We start from the raw sequence: 20,723 nt of genomic DNA on the forward strand, positions 1-20,723 counted from the left end.
ATCACCGCTCACTGTGACACTGATACACCCCTCACCGCTCACTGTGATACTGATACACCCCTCAGCGGTAACTGTAACACAGATACACCTCACACCACTCACAGTGACACTGATACAACCCACAAAGGTCACAATGACACTGATACACACGTCACTGCAAACTGTGACACTGATACACCCCTCACCGCTCACTGTGACACTGATACACCCTTCACCGGTCACTGTGACACTGATACACCCCACACCGGTCACTGAAACACTGATACACCCCACACCGGTCACTATGACACTGATACACCCGTCACTGCAAACTGTGACACTGATACACCCCGCACCGGTCACTGTGACACTGATACACCCATCACCGCTCACTGTGACACTGATACACCCCTTCACCGGTCACTGTGACACTGATACACCCAACAGCGGTCATTGTGACACTGATACACCCCACACCGGTCACTGATACACTGATACACCCCACACCGGTCACTGAAACAATGATACACCCCACACCGGTCACTGAGACACTGATACACCCCTCACCGATCACTGAAACACTGATACACCCCTCACCGATCACTGAAACACTGATACACCACACACCCGTCACTGAAACACTGACCCATGACACACCCGTTACTGAAACACTGATACACGCCACACCGGTCACTGTGATACTGATACACCCCTCAGTGGTCACTGTAACACAGATACACCTCACACCGCTCACAGTGACACTGATACAACCCACAAAGGTCACTATGACACTGATACACCCGTCACTGCAAACTGTAACACTGATACACCCCTCACCGCTCACTGTGACACTGATACACCCATCACCGCTCACTGTGACACTGATACACCCCTCACCGGTCACTGTGACACTGATACACCCCACAGCGGTCTCTGTGACACTGATACACCCCTCACCGATCACTGAAACACTGATACACCACACACCAGTCACTGAAACACTGACCCATGACACACCCGTTACTGAAACACTGATACACCCCACACCGGTCACTGAAACAGTGATATAACCCACACCAGTCACTGAAACACTGATATACCCCTCACCGCTCAATGTGACACTGATACATGCCACACCGGTCACTGAAACACTGATACACCCGTCACCGCTCACTGTGACACTGATACACCCCTCACCGGTCACTGTGATACTGATACACCCCTCAGCGGTAACTGTAACACAGATACACCTCACACCACTCACAGTGACACTGATACAACCCACAAAGGTCACTATGACACTGATACACCCGTCACTGCAAACTGTGACACTGATACACCCCTCACCGGTCACTGTGACACTGATTCACCCTTCACCGGTCACTGTGACACTGATACACCCATCACCGGTCACTGTGACACTGATACACCCCACACCGGTCACTGTGACACTGATACACCCCTCACCGCTCACTGTGACACTGATACACCCCTCACCGATCACTGAAACACTGATACACCCCACACACGTCACTGAAACACTGACCCATGCCACACCGGTCACTGAAACACTGATACACCCATCACCAGTCACTGTGACACTGATACACCCCACACCGGTCACTGAAACACTGATACACACAACACTGGTCACTGTGACACTGATGCACCCCACACGGGTCACTGAAACAATGATACACCCCTCACCAGTCACTGTAACACTGGTACACCACTCACCGGTCAACCAGACACTGATACACCCCACACCGGTCACTGAAACACTGATACACCACTCACCGGTCAATGAAACACTGATACACCCCACACCGGTCACAGTGACACTGATACACCCCTCACCGGTCACTGAAACACTGATACACCACTCACCGGTCAATGAAACACTGATACACCATACACCGGTCACTGTGACACTGATACACCCCAAACCCGTCACTGAAACACTGACCCATGACACACCCGTTACTGAAACACTGATACACCCCACACCGGTCACTGAAATAGTGATACACCCCACACCGGTCACTGTAACACAAATACACCCCACACCGGTCACTGAAACACTGATACACCCCACACCAGTCACTGAAACAGTGATATACCCCTCACCGATTACTGAGACACTGATACACCCCACACCCGTCACTGAAACAGTGATACACCCCACACCCGTCACTGAAACAGTGATACACCCCTCACCGATTACTGAGACACTGATACACCCCACACCCGTCACTGAAACACTGATACACCCCACACCAGTCACTGAAACAGTGATACACCCCTCACCGGTCACTGTGACACTGATACACCCCTCACCGATTACTGAAACATTGATACACCCCACACCCGTCACTGAAACACTGACCCATGACACACCCGTTGCTGAAACACTGATACACGCCACACCGGTCACTGAAACAGTGATATAACCCACACCAGTCACTGAAACACTGATATACCCCTCACCGCTCACTGTGACACTGATACACGCCACACCGGTCACTCAAACACTGATACACCAGTCACCAGTCACTGTGACACTGATACACCCATCACCGCTCACTGTGACACTGATACACCCCTCACCGCTCACTGTGATACTGATACACACCACACCGGTCACTGTAACACTGATAGACCCCACACCGGTCACTGTGACACTGATACAACCCACAAAGGTCACTATGACACTGATACACCCGTCACTGCAAACTGTGACACTGATACAACCCTCACCGCTCACTGTGACACTGATACACCCCACACCCGTCACTGAAACACTGATACACCAGTCACCGGTCACTGTGACACTGATACACCCCACACCAGTCACTGAAACACTGATACACCCCTCACCGATTACTGAAACACTGATACACCCCACACCGGTCACTGAAACAGTGATATAACCAACACCAGTCACTGAAACACTGATATACCCCTCACCGCTCAATGTGACACTGATACATGCCATACCGGTCACTGAAACACTGATACACCCATCACCAGTCACTGTGACACTGATACACCCATCACCGCTCACTGTGACACTGATACACCCCTCACCGCTCACTGTGATACTGATACACCCCTCAGCGGTAACTGTAACACAGATACACCTCACACCACTCACAGTGACACTGATACAACCCACAAAGGTCACAATGACACTGATACACACGTCACTGCAAACTGTGACACTGATACACCCCTCACCGCTCACTGTGACACTGATACACCCCACACCCGTCACTGAAACACTGATACACCAGTCACCGGTCACTGTGACACTGATACACCCCACACCAGTCACTGAAACACTGATACACCCCTCACCGATTACTGAAACACTGATACACCCCACACCGGTCACTGAAACAGTGATATAACCAACACCAGTCACTGAAACACTGATATACCCCTCACCGCTCAATGTGACACTGATACACCCCTCACCGATTACTGAAACACTGATACACCCCACACCCGTCACTGAAACACTGACCCATGACACACCCGTTGCTGAAACACTGATACACGCCACACCGGTCACTGAAACAGTGATATAACCCACACCAGTCACTGAAACACTGATATACCCCTCACCGCTCACTGTGACACTGATACACGCCACACCGGTCACTCAAACACTGATACACCAGTCACCAGTCACTGTGACACTGATACACCCATCACCGCTCACTGTGACACTGATACACCCCTCACCGCTCACTGTGATACTGATACACACCACACCGGTCACTGTAACACTGATAGACCCCACACCGGTCACTGTGACACTGATACAACCCACAAAGGTCACTATGACACTGATACACCCGTCACTGCAAACTGTGACACTAATACAACCCTCACCGCTCACTGTGACACTGATACACCCCACACCCGTCACTGAAACACTGATACACCAGTCACCGGTCACTGTGACACTGATACACCCCACACCAGTCGCTGAAACACTGATACACCCCTCACCGATTACTGAAACACTGATACACCCCACACCCGTCACAGAAACACTGACCCATGACACACCCGTCGCTGAAACACTGATACACCCCACACCCGTCACTGAAACACTGACCCATGACACACCCGTTACTGAAACACTGATACACCCCACACCGGTCACTGAAACAGTGATATAACCAACACCAGTCACTGAAACACTGATATACCCCTCACCGCTCAATGTGACACTGATACATGCCATACCGGTCACTGAAACACTGATACACCCATCACCAGTCACTGTGACACTGATACACCCATCACCGCTCACTGTGACACTGATACACCCCTCACCGCTCACTGTGATACTGATACACCCCTCAGCGGTAACTGTAACACAGATACACCTCACACCACTCACAGTGACACTGATACAACCCACAAAGGTCACAATGACACTGATACACACGTCACTGCAAACTGTGACACTGATACACCCCTCACCGCTCACTGTGACACTGATACACCCTTCACCGGTCACTGTGACACTGATACACCCCACACCGGTCACTGAAACACTGATACACCCCACACCGGTCACTATGACACTGATACACCCGTCACTGCAAACTGTGACACTGATACACCCCTCACCGGTCACTGTGACACTGATACACCCATCACCGCTCACTGTGACACTGATACACCCCTTCACCGGTCACTGTGACACTGATACACCCAACAGCGGTCATTGTGACACTGATACACCCCACACCGGTCACTGATACACTGATACACCCCACACCGGTCACTGAAACAATGATACACCCCACACCGGTCACTGAGACACTGATACACCCCTCACCGATCACTGAAACACTGATACACCCCACACCCGTCACTGAAACACTGACCCATGACACACCCGTTACTGAAACACTGATACACGCCACACCGGTCACTGTGATACTGATACACCCCTCAGTGGTCACTGTAACACAGATACACCTCACACCGCTCACAGTGACACTGATACAACCCACAAAGGTCACTATGACACTGATACACCCGTCACTGCAAACTGTAACACTGATACACCCCTCACCGCTCACTGTGACACTGATACACCCATCACCGCTCACTGTGACACTGATACACCCCTCACCGGTCACTGTGACACTGATACACCCCACAGCGGTCTCTGTGACACTGATACACCCCTCACCGATCACTGAAACACTGATACACCACACACCCGTCACTGAAACACTGACCCATGACACACCCGTTACTGAAACACTGATACACCCCACACCGGTCACTGAAACAGTGATATAACCCACACCAGTCACTGAAACACTGATATACCCCTCACCGCTCACTGTGACACTGATACACGCCACACCGGTCACTGAAACACTGATACACCAGTCACCAGTCACTGTGACACAGATACACCCCTCACCGCTCACTGTGATACTGATACACCCCACACACATCACTGAGACACTGATACACCCCACACCGGTCACTGTGAAACTGATACACCCCACACCGGTCACTGAAACACTGATACACCCCACACCGGTCACTATGACACTGATACACCCGTCACTGCAAACTGTGACACTGATACACCCCTCACCGGTCACTGTGACACTGATACACCCATCACCGCTCACTGTGACACTGATACACCCCTTCACCGGTCACTGTGACACTGATACACCCAACAGCGGTCATTGTGACACTGATACACCCCACACCGGTCACTGAAACAATGATACACCCCACACCGGTCACTGAGACACTGATACACCCCTCACCGATCACTGTGACACTGATACACACCTCACCGATCACTGAAACACTGATACACCCCACACCCGTCACTGAAACACTGACCCATGACACACCCGTTACTGAAACACTGATACACCCCACACCGGTCACTGTGATACTGATACACCCCTCAGTGGTCACTGTAACACAGATACACCTCACACCGCTCACAGTGACACTGATACAACCCACAAAGGTCACTATGACACTGATACACCCGTCACTGCAAACTGTAACACTGATACACCCCTCACCGCTCACTGTGACACTGATACACCCATCACCGCTCACTGTGACACTGATACACCCCTCACCGGTCACTGTGACACTGATACACCCCACAGCGGTCTCTGTGACACTGATACACCCCTCACCGATCACTGAAACACTGATACACCACACACCCGTCACTGAAACACTGACCCATGACACACCCGTTACTGAAACACTGATACACCCCACACCGCTCAATGTGACACTGATACATGCCACACCGGTCACTGAAACACTGATACACCCGTCACCGCTCACTGTGACACTGATACACCCCTCACCGGTCACTGTGATACTGATACACCCCTCAGCGGTAACTGTAACACAGATACACCTCACACCACTCACAGTGACACTGATACAACCCACAAAGGTCACTATGACACTGATACACCCGTCACTGCAAACTGTGACACTGATACACCCCTCACCGGTCACTGTGACACTGATTCACCCTTCACCGGTCACTGTGACACTGATACACCCATCACCGGTCACTGTGACACTGATACACCCCACACCGGTCACTGTGACACTGATACACCCCTCACCGCTCACTGTGACACTGATACACCCCTCACCGATCACTGAAACACTGATACACCCCACACACGTCACTGAAACACTGACCCATGCCACACCGGTCACTGAAACACTGATACACCCATCACCAGTCACTGTGACACTGATACACCCATCACCGCTCACTGTGACACTGATACACCCCTCACCGCTTACTGTGATACTGATACACCCCTCAGCGGTAACTGTAACACAGATACACCTCACACCACTCACAGTGACACTGATACAACCCACAAAGGTCACTATGACACTGATACACACGTCACTGCAAACTGTGACACTGATACACCCCTCACCGCTCACTGTGACACTGATACACCCTTCACCTGTCACTGTGACACTGATACACCCATCACCGCTCACTGTGACACTGATACACCCCTCACCGGTCACTGTGACACTGATACACCATTCACCGGTCACTGAGACACTGATACACCCATCACCGCTCACTGTTACACTGATACACCCCTCACCGATCACTGAAACACTGATACACCCCACACCCGTCACTGAAACACTGATACACCCCACACCGGTCACTGTGACACTGATACACCCCTCACCAGTCACTGTGACACAGGTACACCACTCACCGGTCACTGTGACACAGATAATCCACACACCGGTCACTGTGACACTGATACACCCCACACACATCACTGAGACACTGATACACCCCACACCGGTAACTGTGAAACTGATACACCCCACACCGGTCACTGTGACACTGATACACCACTCACCGGTCACTGTGACACTGATACACCCCACACCGGTCATTATGACACTGATACACCACTATCCGGTCACTGTGACACTGATACACCCAACACTGATCACTGTGACACTGATACACCACTCACCGGTCACTGTGACACTGATACACCCCACACCGGTCACTGAAACACTGATACACACAACACTGGTCACTGTGACACTGATGCACCCCACACGGGTCACTGAAACAATGATACACCCCTCACCAGTCACTGTAACACTGGTACACCACTCACCGGTCAACCAGACACTGATACACCCCACACCGGTCACTGAAACACTGATACACCACTCACCGGTCAATGAAACACTGATACACCCCACACCGGTCACAGTGACACTGATACACCCCTCACCGGTCACTGTGACACTGATACACCCCACACCGGTCACAGTGACACTGATACACCCTACACCGGTCACTGAAACACTGATACACCACTCACCGGTCAATGAAACACTGATACACCATACACCGGTCACTGTGACACTGATACACCCCAAACCCGTCACTGAAACACTGACCCATGACACACCCGTTACTGAAACACTGATACACCCCACACCGGTCACTGAAACACTGATACACCCCACACCCGTTACTGAAACACTGATACACCCCACACCAGTCACTGAAACAGTGATACACCCCTCACCGATTACTGAAACACTGATACACCCCACACCCGTCACTGAAACACTGACCCCATGACACACCCGTTGCTGAAACACTGATACACGCCACACCGGTCACTGAAACAGTGATATAACCCACACCAGTCACTGAAACACTGATATACCCCTCACCGCTCACTGTGACCATGATACACGCCACACCGGTCACTCAAACACTGATACACCAGTCACCAGTCACTGTGACACTGATACACCCATCACCGCTCACTGTGACACTGATACACCCCTCACCGCTCACTGTGATACTGATACACACCACACCGGTCACTGTAACACTGATACACCCCACACCGGTCACTGTGACACTGATACAACCCACAAAGGTCACTATGACACTGATACACCCGTCACTGCAAACTGTGACACTGATACAACCCTCACCGCTCACTGTGACACTGATACACCCCACACCCGTCACTGAAACACTGATACACCAGTCACCAGTCACTGTGACACTGATACACCCCACACCAGTCACAGAAACAGTGATACACCCCTCACCGATTACTGAAACACTGATACACCCCACACCCGTCACAGAAACACTGACCCATGACACACCCGTCGCTGAAACACTGATACACCCCACACCGGTCACTGTGACACTGATACACCCCACACCCGTCACTGAAACACTGACCCATGACACACCCGTTACTGAAACACTGATACACCCCACACCGGTCACTGAAACACTGATACACCCCACACCGGTCACTGAAACACTGACCCATGACACACCCGTCGCTGAAACACTGATACACCCCACACCGGTCACTGAAACACTGATACACCCCTCACCGGTCACTGAAACACTGACCCATGACACACCCGTTACTGAAACACTGATACACCCCACACCGGTCACTGAAACAGTGATATAACCAACACCAGTCACTGAAACACTGATATACCCCTCACCGCTCAATGTGACACTGATACATGCCATACCGGTCACTGAAACACTGATACACCCATCACCAGTCACTGTGACACTGATACACCCATCACCGCTCACTGTGACACTGATACACCCCTCACCGCTCACTGTGATACTGATACACCCCTCAGCGGTAACTGTAACACAGATACACCTCACACCACTCACAGTGACACTGATACAACCCACAAAGGTCACAATGACACTGATACACACGTCACTGCAAACTGTGACACTGATACACCCCTCACCGCTCACTGTGACACTGATACACCCTTCACCGGTCACTGTGACACTGATACACCCCACACCGGTCACTGAAACACTGATACACCCCACACCGGTCACTATGACACTGATACACCCGTCACTGCAAACTGTGACACTGATACACCCCTCACCGGTCACTGTGACACTGATACACCCATCACCGCTCACTGTGACACTGATACACCCCTTCACCGGTCACTGTGACACTGATACACCCAACAGCGGTCATTGTGACACTGATACACCCCACACCGGTCACTGATACACTGATACACCCCACACTGGTCACTGAAACAATGATACACCCCACACCGGTCACTGAGACACTGATACACCCCTCACCGATCACTGAAACACTGATACACCCCACACCCGTCACTGAAACACTGATACACGCCACACCGGTCACTGTGATACTGATACACCCCTCAGTGGTCACTGTAACACAGATACACCTCACACCGCTCACAGTGACACTGATACAACCCACAAAGGTCACTATGACACTGATACCCCCGTCACTGCAAACTGTAACACTGATACACCCCTCACCGCTCACTGTGACACTGATACACCCATCACCGCTCACTGTGACACTGATACACCCCTCACCGGTCACTGTGACACTGATACACCCCACAGCGGTCTCTGTGACACTGATACACCCCTCACCGATCACTGAAACACTGATACACCACACACCCGTCACTGAAACACTGACCCATGACACACCCGTTACTGAAACACTGATACACCCCACACCGGTCACTGAAACAGTGATATAACCCACACCAGTCACTGAAACACTGATATACCCCTCACCGCTCAATGTGACACTGATACATGCCACACCGGTCACTGAAACACTGATACACCCGTCACCAGTCACTGTGACAATGATACACCCCTCACCGCTCACTGTGACACTGATACACCCCTCACCGCTCACTGTGATACTGATACACCCCTCACCAGTCACTGTGACAATGATACACCCCTCACCGGTCACTGTGACACTGATACACCCCACACCGGTCACTGAAACACTGATACACACAACACTGGTCACTGTGACACTGATGCACCCCACACGGGTCACTGAAACAATGATACACCCCTCACCAGTCACTGTAACACTGGTACACCACTCACCGGTCAACCAGACACTGATACACCCCACACCGGTCACAGAAACACTGATACACCACTCACCGGTCAATGAAACACTGATACACCCCACACCGGTCACAGTGACACTGATACACCCCTCACCGGTCACTGTGACACTGATACACCCCACACCGGTCACAGTGACACTGATACACCCTACACCGGTCACTGAAACACTGATACACCACTCACCGGTCAATGAAACACTGATACACCATACACCGGTCACTGTGACACTGATACACCCCAAACCCGTCACTGAAACACTGACCCATGACACACCCGTTACTGAAACACTGATACACCCCACACCGGTCACTGAAACACTGATACACCCCACACCCGTTACTGAAACACTGATACACCCCACACCAGTCACTGAAACAGTGATACACCCCTCACCGATTACTGAAACACTGATACACCCCACACCCGTCACTGAAACACTGACCCCATGACACACCCGTTGCTGAAACACTGATACACGCCACACCGGTCACTGAAACAGTGATATAACCCACACCAGTCACTGAAACACTGATATACCCCTCACCGCTCACTGTGACCATGATACACGCCACACCGGTCACTCAAACACTGATACACCAGTCACCAGTCACTGTGACACTGATACACCCATCACCGCTCACTGTGACACTGATACACCCCTCACCGCTCACTGTGATACTGATACACACCACACCGGTCACTGTAACACTGATACACCCCACACCGGTCACTGTGACACTGATACAACCCACAAAGGTCACTATGACACTGATACACCCGTCACTGCAAACTGTGACACTGATACAACCCTCACCGCTCACTGTGACACTGATACACCCCACACCCGTCACTGAAACACTGATACACCAGTCACCGGTCACTGTGACACTGATACACCCCACACCAGTCACAGAAACAGTGATACACCCCTCACCGATTACTGAAACACTGATACACCCCACACCCGTCACAGAAACACTGACCCATGACACACCCGTCGCTGAAACACTGATACACCCCACACCGGTCACTGTGACACTGATACACCCCACACCCGTCACTGAAACACTGACCCATGACACACCCGTTACTGAAACACTGATACACCCCACACCGGTCACTGAAACACTGATACACCCCACACCGGTCACTGAAACACTGACCCATGACACACCCGTCGCTGAAACACTGATACACCCCACACCGGTCACTGAAACACTGATACACCCCTCACCGGTCACTGAAACACTGACCCATGACACACCCGTTACTGAAACACTGATACACCCCACACCGGTCACTGAAACAGTGATATAACCAACACCAGTCACTGAAACACTGATATACCCCTCACCGCTCAATGTGACACTGATACATGCCATACCGGTCACTGAAACACTGATACACCCATCACCAGTCACTGTGACACTGATACACCCATCACCGCTCACTGTGACACTGATACACCCCTCACCGCTCACTGTGATACTGATACACCCCTCAGCGGTAACTGTAACACAGATACACCTCACACCACTCACAGTGACACTGATACAACCCACAAAGGTCACAATGACACTGATACACACGTCACTGCAAACTGTGACACTGATACACCCCTCACCGCTCACTGTGACACTGATACACCCTTCACCGGTCACTGTGACACTGATACACCCCACACCGGTCACTGAAACACTGATACACCCCACACCGGTCACTATGACACTGATACACCCGTCACTGCAAACTGTGACACTGATACACCCCTCACCGGTCACTGTGACACTGATACACCCATCACCGCTCACTGTGACACTGATACACCCCTTCACCGGTCACTGTGACACTGATACACCCAACAGCGGTCATTGTGACACTGATACACCCCACACCGGTCACTGATACACTGATACACCCCACACTGGTCACTGAAACAATGATACACCCCACACCGGTCACTGAGACACTGATACACCCCTCACCGATCACTGAAACACTGATACACCCCACACCCGTCACTGAAACACTGATACACGCCACACCGGTCACTGTGATACTGATACACCCCTCAGTGGTCACTGTAACACAGATACACCTCACACCGCTCACAGTGACACTGATACAACCCACAAAGGTCACTATGACACTGATACCCCCGTCACTGCAAACTGTAACACTGATACACCCCTCACCGCTCACTGTGACACTGATACACCCATCACCGCTCACTGTGACACTGATACACCCCTCACCGGTCACTGTGACACTGATACACCCCACAGCGGTCTCTGTGACACTGATACACCCCTCACCGATCACTGAAACACTGATACACCACACACCCGTCACTGAAACACTGACCCATGACACACCCGTTACTGAAACACTGATACACCCCACACCGGTCACTGAAACAGTGATATAACCCACACCAGTCACTGAAACACTGATATACCCCTCACCGCTCAATGTGACACTGATACATGCCACACCGGTCACTGAAACACTGATACACCCGTCACCAGTCACTGTGACAATGATACACCCCTCACCGCTCACTGTGACACTGATACACCCCTCACCGCTCACTGTGATACTGATACACCCCTCACCGGTCACTGTAACACAGATACACCTCACACCGCTCACAGTGACACTGATACACCCCACAAAGGTCACTATGACACTGATACACCCCTCACTGCAAACTGTGACATTGATACACACATAACCGCTCACAGTGACCCTGTTACACACATCACCGCTCATAGTGACACAGATACAGCCCACACAGGTCACTGTAACACTGATACACCCCTCACCGGTCAGTGTGACACTGATACACCCCTCACCGGTCACTGTAACACTGACACACGACATACACCTCACTGAAACACAGATACAACCCTCACCGGTCACTGTGACACTGATACACCCCACACTGGTCACTGAAACACTGATACACCCAACACCGGTCACTGTGACACTGATACACCCCACATCGGTCACTGAAACACTGTCACACCACTCACTGCTCACTGTGACACTTATAAACCCCTCACCGCTCACTGTGACACTGATACACCCAACACTGGTCACTGTGATATTGATACACCCAACACCGGACACGGTGCCTGTGATACACCCCACAGCGGTCACTGAGACACTGATACACCCCACAGCGGTCACTGAGACACTGATACACCCCACACCGGTCACTGTGACAGTGATACACCCCACACCGGTCACTGAAACACTGATACACCCCACACCGGTCACTGAAACAATGATACACTCCACACCCGTCACTGTGATACTGATACACCCCACACCAGTCACTGTGACACTGATACACCACACACCGGTCACTGAAACACTGATACACGACTCACCGGTGACTGTGACACTGATACACCCCTCACCGGTCACTGTGACACTGATACACCACTCACCGGCCACTGTGACACTGATACACCCCTCACCGATCACTGAAACACTGACCCATGACACACCCGTTACTGAAACACTGATACACCCCACACCGGTCACTGTGACACTGATACACCCCTCACCGGTCACTGTGACACTGATACACCACTCACCGGCCACTGAGACACAGATACACCCCACACCGATCACTGTGACACTGATACACCCCACACCGGTCACTGAAACAATGATACACCCCACACCGGTCACTGAGACACTGATACACCCCTCACCGATCACTGTGACACTGATACACACCTCACCGATCACTGAAACACTGATACACCCCACACCCGTCACTGAAACAATGATACACCCCACACCGGTCACTGAGACACTGATACACCCCTCACCGATCACTGTGACACTGATACACACCTCACCGATCACTGAAACACTGATACACCCCACACCCGTCACTGAAACACTGACCCATGACACACCCGTTACTGAAACACTGATACACGCCACACCGCTCACTGTGATACTGATACACCCCACACCGGTCACTGTGACACTGATACAACCCACAAAGGTCACTATGACACTGATACACCCGTCACTGCAAACTGTAACACTGATACACCCCTCACCGCTCACTGTGACACTGATACATGCCACACCGGTCACTGAAACACTGATACACCCGTCACCGCTCACTGTGACACTGATACACCCCTCACCGGTCACTGTGATACTGATACACCCCTCAGCGGTAACTGTAACACAGATACACCTCACACCACTCACAGTGACACTGATACAACCCACAAAGGTCACTATGACACTGATACACCCGTCACTGCAAACTGTAACACTGATACTCCCCTCACCGCTCACTGTGACACTGATACACCCATCACCGCTCACTGTGACACTGATACACCCCTCACCGGTCACTGTGACACTGATACACCCCACAGCGGTCTCTGTGACACTGATACACCCCTCACCGATCACTGAAACACTGATACACCACACACCCGTCACTGAAACACTGACCCATGACACACCCGTTACTGAAACACTGATACACCCCACACCGGTCACTGAAACAGTGATATAACCCACACCAGTCACTGAAACACTGATATACCCCTCACCGCTCAATGTGACACTGATACATGCCACACCGGTCACTGAAACACTGATACACCCGTCACCGCTCACTGTGACACTGATACACCCCTCACCGGTCACTGTGATACTGATACACCCCTCAGCGGTAACTGTAACACAGATACACCTCACACCACTCACAGTGACACTGATACAACCCACAAAGGTCACTATGACACTGATACACCCGTCACTGCAAACTGTGACACTGATACACCCCTCACCGGTCACTGTGACACTGATTCACCCTTCACCGGTCACTGTGACACTGATACACCCATCACCGGTCACTGTGACACTGATACACCCCACACCGGTCACTGTGACACTGATACACCCCTCACCGCTCACTGTGACACTGATACACCCCTCACCGATCACTGAAACACTGATACACCCCACACACGTAACTGAAACACTGACCCATGCCACACCGGTCACTGAAACACTGATACACCCATCACCAGTCACTGTGACACTGATACACCCATCACCGCTCACTGTGACACTGATACACCCCTCACCGCTTACTGTGATACTGATACACCCCTCAGCGGTAACTGTAACACAGATACACCTCACACCACTCACAGTGACACTGATACAACCCACAAAGGTCACTATGACACTGATACACACGTCACTGCAAACTGTGACACTGATACACCCCTCACCGCTCACTGTGACACTAATACACCCTTCACCTGTCACTGTGACACTGATACACCCATCACCGCTCAATGTGACACTGATACACCCCTCACCGGTCACTGTGACACTGATACACCATTCACCGGTCACTGAGACACTGATACACCCATCACCGCTCACTGTTACACTGATACACCCCTCACCGATCACTGAAACACTGATACACCCCACACCCGTCACTGAAACACTGATACACCCCACACCGGTCACTGTGACACTGATACACCCCTCACCAGTCACTGTGACACAGGTACACCACTCACCGGTCACTGTGACACAGATAATCCACACACCGGTCACTGTGACACTGATACACCCCACACACATCACTGAGACACTGATACACCCCACACCGGTAACTGTGAAACTGATACACCCCACACCGGTCACTGTGACACTGATACACCACTCACCGGTCACTGTGACACTGATACACCCCACACCGGTCATTATGACACTGATACACCACTATCCGGTCACTGTGACACTGATACACCCAACACTGATCACTGTGACACTGATACACCCCTCACCAGTCACTGTAACACTGGTACACCACTCACCGGTCAACCAGACACTGATACACCCCACACCGGTCACTGAAACACTGATACACCACTCACCGGTCAATGAAACACTGATACACCCCACACCGGTCACAGTGACACTGATACACCCCACACCGGTCAATGAAACACTGATACACCACTCACCGGTCAATGAAACACTGATACACCCCTCACCGGTCACTGTGACACTGATACACCCCACACCGGTCACAGTGACACTGATACACCCTACACCGGTCACTGAAACACTGATACACCACTCACCGGTCAATGAAACACTGATACACCATACACCGGTCACTGTGACACTGATACACCCCAAACCCGTCACTGAAACACTGACCCATGACACACCCGTTACTGAAACACTGATACACCCCACACCAGTCACTGAAACAGTGATACACCCCTCACCGATTACTGAAACACTGATACACCCCAAACCCGTCACAGAAACACTGACCCATGACACACCCGTTGCTGAAACACTGATACACGCCACACCGGTCACTGAAACAGTGATATAACCCACACCAGTCACTGAAACACTGATATACCCCTCACCGCTCACTGTGACACTGATACACGCCACACCGGTCACTCAAACACTGATACACCAGTCACCAGTCACTGTGACACTGATACACCCATCACCGCTCACTGTGACACTGATACACCCCTCACCGCTCACTGTGATACTGATACACACCACACCGGTCACTGTAACACTGATACACCCCACACCGGTCACTGTGACACTGATACAACCCACAAAGGTCACTATGACACTGATACACCCGTCACTGCAAACTGTGACACTGATACAACCCTCACCGCTCACTGTGACACTGATACACCCCACACCCGTCACTGAAACACTGATACACCAGTCACCGGTCACTGTGACACTGATACACCCCACACCAGTCACTGAAACAGTGATACACCCCTCACCGATTACTGAAACACTGATACACCCCACACCCGTCACAGAAACACTGACCCATGACACACCCGTTACTGAAACACTGATACACCCCACACCGGCCACTGAAACAGTGATATAACCCACACCAGTCACTGAAACACTGATATACCCCTCACCGCTCACTGTGACACTGATACAACCCACACCCGTCACTGAAACACTGACCCATGACACACCCGTTACTGAAACACTGATACACCCCACACCGGTCACTGAAACAGTGATATAACCAACACCAGTCACTGAAACACTGATATACCCCTCACCGCTCACTGTGACACTGATACACCACACACCCGTCGCTGAAACACTGACCCATGACACACCCGTTACTGAAACACTGATACACCCCACACCGGTCACTGAAACAGTGATATAACCAACACCAGTCACTGAAACACTGATATACCCCTCACCGCTCAATGTGACACTGATACATGCCATACCGGTCACTGAAACACTGATACACCCATCACCAGTCACTGTGACACTGATACACCCATCACCGCTCACTGTGACACTGATACACCCCTCACCGCTCACTGTGATACTGATACACCCCTCAGCGGTAACTGTAACACAGATACACCTCACACCACTCACAGTGACACTGATACAACCCACAAAGGTCACAATGACACTGATACACCCCTCACCGCTCACTGTGACACTGATACACCCTTCACCGGTCACTGTGACACTGATACACCCCACACCGGTCACTGAAACACTGATACACCCCACACCGGTCACTATCACACTGATACACCCGTCACTGCAAACTGTGACACTGATACACCCCTCACCGGTCACTGTGACACTGATACACCCATCACCGCTCACTGTGACACTGATACACCCCTTCACCGGTCACTGTGACACTGATACACCCAACAGCGGTCATTGTGACACTGATACACCCCACACCGGTCACTGATACACTGATACACCCCACACCGGTCACTGAAACAATGATACACCCCACACCGGTCACTGAGACACTGATACACCCCTCACCGATCACTGAAACACTGATACACCCCACACCCGTCACTGAAACACTGACCCATGACACACCCGTTACTGAAACACTGATACACGCCACACCGGTCACTGTGATACTGATACACCCCTCAGTGGTCACTGTAACACAGATACACCTCACACCGCTCACAGTGACACTGATACAACCCACAAAGGTCACTATGACACTGATACACCCGTCACTGCAAACTGTAACACTGATACACCCCTCACCGCTCACTGTGACACTGATACACCCATCACCGCTCACTGTGACACTGATACACCCCTCACCGGTCACTGTGACACTGATACACCCCACAGCGGTCTCTGTGACACTGATACACCCCTCACCGATCACTGAAACACTGATACACCACACACCCGTCACTGAAACACTGACCCATGACACACCCGTTACTGAAACACTGATACACCCCACACCGGTCACTGAAACAGTGATATAACCCACACCAGTCACTGAAACACTGATATACGCCTCACCGCTCACTGTGACACTGATACACGCCACACCGGTCACTGAAACACTGATACACCAGTCACCAGTCACTGTGACACAGATACACCCCTCACCGCTCACTGTGATACTGATACACCCCACACACATCACTGAGACACTGATACACCCCACACCGGTCACTGTGAAACTGATACACCCCACACCGGTCACTGAAACACTGATACACCCCACACCGGTCACTATGACACTGACACACCCGTCACTGCAAACTGTGACACTGATACACCCCTCACCGGTCACTGTGACACTGATACACCCATCACCGCTCACTGTGACACTGATACACCCCTTCACCGGTCACTGTGACACTGATACACCCAACAGCGGTCATTGTGACACTGATACACCCCACACCGGTCACTGATACACTGATACACCCCACACCGGTCACTGAAACAATGATACACCCCACACCGGTCACTGAGACACTGATACACCCCTCACCGATCACTGTGACACTGATACACACCTCACCGATCACTGAAACACTGATACACCCCACACCCGTCACTGAAACACTGACCCATGACACACCCGTTACTGAAACACTGATACACGCCACACCGGTCACTGTGATACTGATACACCCCTCAGTGGTCACTGTAACACAGATACACCTCACACCGCTCACAGTGACACTGATACAACCCACAAAGGTCACTATGACACTGATACACCCGTCACTGCAAACTGTAACACTGATACACCCCTCACCGGTCACTGTGACACTGATACACCCCTCACCGGTCACTGTGACACTGATACACCCCACAGCGGTCTCTGTGACACTGATACACCCCTCACCGATCACTGAAACACTGATACACCACACACCCGTCACTGAAACACTGACCCATGACACACCCGTTACTGAAACACTGATACACCCCACACCGCTCAATGTGACACTGATACATGCCACACCGGTCACTGAAACACTGATACACCCGTCACCGCTCACTGTGACACTGATACACCCCTCACCGGTCACTGTGATACTGATACACCCCTCAGCGGTAACTGTAACACAGATACACCTCACACCACTCACAGTGACACTGATACAACCCACAAAGGTCACTATGACACTGATACACCCGTCACTGCAAACTGTGACACTGATACACCCCTCACCGGTCACTGTGACACTGATTCACCCTTCACCGGTCACTGTGACACTGATACACCCATCACCGGTCACTGTGACACTGATACACCCCACACCGGTCACTGTGACACTGATACACCCATCACCGGTCACTGAAACACTGATACACCCATCACCAGTCACTGTGACACTGATACACCCATCACCGCTCACTGTGACACTGATACACCCCTCACCGCTTACTGTGATACAGATACACCCCTCAGCGGTAACTGTAACACAGATACACCTCACACCACTCACAGTGACACTGATACAACCCACAAAGTTCACTATGACACTGATACACACGTCACTGCAAACTGTGACACTGATACACCCCTCACCGCTCACTGTGACACTGATACACCCTTCACCTGTCACTGTGACACTGATACACCCTTCACCGCTCACTGTGACACTGATACACCCCTCACCGGTCACTGTGACACTGATACACCATTCACCGGTCACTGAGACACTGATACACCCATCACCGCTCACTGTTACACTGATACACCCCTCACCGATCACTGAAACACTGATACACCCCACACCCGTCACTGAAACACTGATACACCCCACACCGGTCACTG

Source organism: Hemitrygon akajei, chromosome 1 (genome assembly GCF_048418815.1).
Source record: "Hemitrygon akajei chromosome 1, sHemAka1.3, whole genome shotgun sequence".
NCBI lineage: Eukaryota > Metazoa > Chordata > Chondrichthyes > Myliobatiformes > Dasyatidae > Hemitrygon > Hemitrygon akajei.